We start from the raw sequence: 4,778 nt of genomic DNA on the forward strand, positions 1-4,778 counted from the left end.
TAGGAAGTAGGCAGTGGAATATCGACGTGGGTGACGTCACGCTGGCGTTTCGCGCAGCCGCTCTGCGCCGCTGTCGCGCACGGTATAGGTCAGTTTCCATTAATAAAGAGGCGGCAGGCGGGAATTTGAACGCGGAAACGTCGAGGGGAGCTTTGGTTTTCGTATACCGTGTGATCGAATGAAAACTATGTCATAATAGGTGTAGCAAAAACATAAACTGTATAAAATACTATAATTAGTACGTCGAACGATGCAGGAAAAGATATTTCGACGTACACGTATCGTACGATCGTACTGATTCGTACGATCAATATCCCACTTTGAGAGAAGCGAAAACTTGGACGGATCGCCTTATAAAAGCTCCGTTATGCAAAGTCCTTGGAATAAAATAGTATAAAAATAAATACAAAAACATAATTTGTTCTTCTAGACAGTACAGATGTGCTATACCGGATTGGCATTTCTGCTCTTGGGTGCCGATTCTTGTGTGTACGAAGAGTACGATCAATATGATCAGTACTGACTAAAGAAAGAAGAACAACATGATGCAGCACAAAGAAGAACAAAAAGTAACAAAAATGCTTAATGTTTCAGGAGGTATATCCTCCCCCCATCGTCAGAACCAAAAAAAGATAAAGAAGAAAACTATTTAAAATATAGTCTAGCCTATGTTACGTGTGCCGTTGTATGTCCCCTAAATTTTGTTGCGGGGATTTGTTAAGCACCTCTAGGAGTAATTGACAAAATTGGTCACATGGTTCAGAACATGGTCATTTGGTCGCCATATTTAAAAATGGTTGTTAAATTCTAAAAAAAATTTTTTTACTATATTTTCGTAAAAAGTGCTCCAATTTTGCATTTTTAAAGATCAACTTACTCCTCTTATGAAGAAAAAAATTGTAATTAATTTACTGACAAATTTATTAGTTATTGGGATATTTTCCCAATAACTAATAAATTAGTAGTAGTAGTATTTAATAACATTTCCACATAGCGGAGGAATTTGGAATATTTTCATTAATTTGATTGAAATTACACATTCTTGTGAGTAATTTCAGGCGATTACAACACACCCCTTCCTGTGGATTTTGACGCTTACTGGGCCTCCTGTCAAAACAAAGAATTATTGCAGTCATACTTTGTCGATTGGGTATCCCGGAAAAAAGATGGGTATCCCGGAAAAAAGATTCTGTCACTGCATCTATTCCCATTTACCTGGGTGGCGTTGTTAAAGATGGTCAGCCAAGGTGTTTCAGTATAAAGAATGGCCGAATTGAAGAAAAACGTAAGTTGGAATCTGATCATGAAGAAGCAGATGACAGAATGCTAAACCATATTTCTCACATGACACTGACTACAAACGTAAAGAAAGTAGTTATTTGTTCTACCGATACTGATGTTTTTGTTAGTGCACTTTACCACTACTTGCAGAAGTTGAACAGTGCAGGCCTTAAAGAGCTTTATGTTGCTTTTTGGAGTAGGGAAAAACGTTGCGGTATATTCCTCTTCACTCGTTTGATGGCAGATTACCACTTAATGTTTTTAACAGCTTTACCTGCTATTCATTCTTTAACCGGTTGCGATACTAAAAGCAAGGTTAGTACAAAATTAGCAGCTCTGGAAGTAGCAAAATCGTATGCTGAAAAGCTCTTGTTAGAATTTGGTAAAGAGCCATTAAATGAAGAAATGGAAAAACAAGCAGAAGATTTTTTTTTCAAACAGAAGCGTTTCCATCAGTTCCATCATAAAAAATTACGAAACTTTCAAAATTTGGCCCCTACTTCAGGATCAATCCGTCTTCCCATAAAACGGAGCTACTTGCAATGCTACAAATGGATTCATGCTTTGGAACCATGTGAAAAACTTAATCCGTTGAACTATGGTTACATAGAAAAAGATGGTATTTTGATTCCACAAGTAACAAACGACCCAAAGAACCCTGAAGACTTTCCTAGCCCATGTAGTTGCTAGATGTGCTTCAGAGAAACTGTATGTCCCTGTAGAAAATTAAAAATAATGTGTTGCGATTTTTGTAAATGTAAAAGTAGTGTTTTAGACCAATGCAAGAACCCTCATACCTAAGTTAGTAAGTTTTCTGCTTAAACATCTTAATTTTTTGCATTTGAAAAGTTATACTTGTTTCGCGTTTTTTTTGCGAATTCAATTCCTTTCTTTCTTTCTTCTCTCTTCATTTAAATATACTTTTATTATTTTAAAACGAATTTTTATTGGTGTTTAAAAACGCGCCATGGTTCCATATTTTTAAATTATACTTTCCTCAAAAGAACTACAGTTAAAAAATATGTATTCACAAAATTTGTTTGCGGTCAAAAAATAACTATAATAACCTTTAAAACTAAAATCCCGACCGTTTGTTAGGAAGATATTAAAATATATAAGAAATTAGTAACATGTCCGCCATTTTTAAATATGGCGACTAAACAACCACGATCTGGAGCATGTGATCAGTTGGTTTTTAACTTAGATTAACAATAAGTTTTTAAGCTCTTATACATATTTAATAAAACGCCGCACAAAAACTTAGGGGACATATAACTGCACACGAGACATGGGCTAGCGCCCGCACTAATATCAAGAACTCTTTACTTTCTTAGTAGATTCTTTTGTTGACAATTGTCTGTCATTTTAACAGATTATTTTTGATATTTTTAGAAGGTTATACTGGGAGTGTCTCAGAAGTGGCTCACCCTTATAACTTTTTTATTTTTTTAGATAAAAAACGAGATTTTGAATGTTAGTTTATGACATAAATTAGGATTGATTGACGTATTTAATTGTTTTTGGTCACTTTCTGACCTACATGACCTTTCATGACTACAACTTTTGATTTTTAAATGGTGCCTCGGTATATATCATATGTCAACTTTTGAAATTTTCGCTTCGTAAAAAAGATCGTATTTTAATTTCAATCTAGAGTGCAATGGCTTTGTTAAAAATACTAATTTTGAATCAATGAGCCTTAAAAGTTGACATATGATATGCCATTCTATCAAAGTGTCATTTTCTATCGAATAAAGTAAAAAAAAACGAGTGTGCTATTTAAAAATCAAAAGTTGTAGTCATTTCCGGTGAAACAGAAATACGTCAATCAATCCTAATTGATGTCATATACCAACATACTAAATCTTGTTTTTATTATCTGAAAAAATAAAGTTATAAAGATGAGCCAGTTATGAGGCGCACCCCAGTTTATCAAACCTTATGTCAAATATACTTTTTTACCGGATAGAGTATACTTCACTATAACGATAGTAGATTATTCATTTTGATTGAGAGAGAATAAATCTTGTTCTTCTATATTAAGCAAGTTGTAGGAAATTAAACAATATTTTTTAGGGTAAAAATATTTTTATTAAACGACAGCTAAGCTAAAATGTCAAATAAGTGACAAAAAAATGATAAAAAAACAATTCTATCTACAGTACACAATGCTGACAATTTATATTACTTTTTAATCAGATTCGATATTTTCAATTAGATACAACCTATTTTTATTACATCAAAAAAAAAATTAAGTTCAACATTCAAATGCTAATATCTAATGCCTACCTATATGTTTGAAGATACCTAAAATTAACATTTCTATAAGCATTGTTTTACATTAATTTAATAAACAGCCTAAAAATTTAAAAAAATCAGACTCAATACTTCGGATACAATAATTTAATTTAATCTGAGTCTGATTTTGTCAGTCATATTCATATCATTATTACTACAAATTCATGGAAACACTTAGATAACGATAAGTTTTGAGGTTAACATTAATTCTAAAATAAGGAAATAAGTAAAACTTCTACATGCATGCAGTTTTTTTAGGAAACTGAAGTAATTATTTTTTACCGGATGTCAAAAATAAAAATATACAGTAAAATATCTAACTCAAAATTAGGGCATGTAATTTGACTTTGAATAGAAAGACTTCTTTCTTCGTCTTTTAGATTAAGCGCTGTGTGGTGTCATGCATTGAAAGTGTTATTGTTGTATTTTAGTGTAGTTTTGATCTTAATTAAAAAATTACATATAAATCCGTAACTTCCTAACTCCTACTGATATTCGTACTATATTTTTGTAATATTATATAACACTGTAATTCTAAATGAAGTTTAAGTAGACCGATATAATAAAACTTTGTATAATAATAATGTAATTGTATAACTTTATGAATTAGACAAATTTATAGGAAACATACATGACTAATAGTACGAGAGCTAGCAACGTCGGAAAAACAAGTTTTTTAAGACGTCTGGCTCTTTGATACATCTTTTACTATGCTCTCTAGAACAGCATGCTGTAAATGTCTGGCTGCCGGTAAACGTTGCGTTCCCTACTGCGCATTGAAAGAAGATCCTATATTTTTATTAGTCGTTTAAATTCTAGTATTGAATATAAATCGAACATGTCTCCATAGCGCAGTGCGTAGAGTTTCCGACCACGAACCGAAGATTCAGAGTTCAAATCCGGGTCAGGTCACAGACTTTTTTATTTTTATTTTCGTTTACATTCTGATAGTAAAGTATTAAATATTTGTTTTTTTTAATTACCAGAATTATTTAATACTTTACTATCAGAATATAAACGAAAATAAAATAAAAAAAGTCTTTGATCTGACCCGGATTTGAACACTGAATCTTCGGTTCGTGGTCGGAAACTCTACGCACTGCGCTATGGAAACATGTTCGATTTATATTCAATACTATAATTTATAGGACTAAATTAATAAAAAATATAGGATCTTCTTCCCATGCGTAGTAGTGAAC

This window comes from Sitophilus oryzae, unplaced genomic scaffold (genome assembly GCF_002938485.1).
Source record: "Sitophilus oryzae breed Bouriz unplaced genomic scaffold, Soryzae_2.0 scaffold_172_pilon_pilon, whole genome shotgun sequence".
Classification (NCBI taxonomy): Eukaryota; Metazoa; Arthropoda; class Insecta; order Coleoptera; family Curculionidae; genus Sitophilus; species Sitophilus oryzae.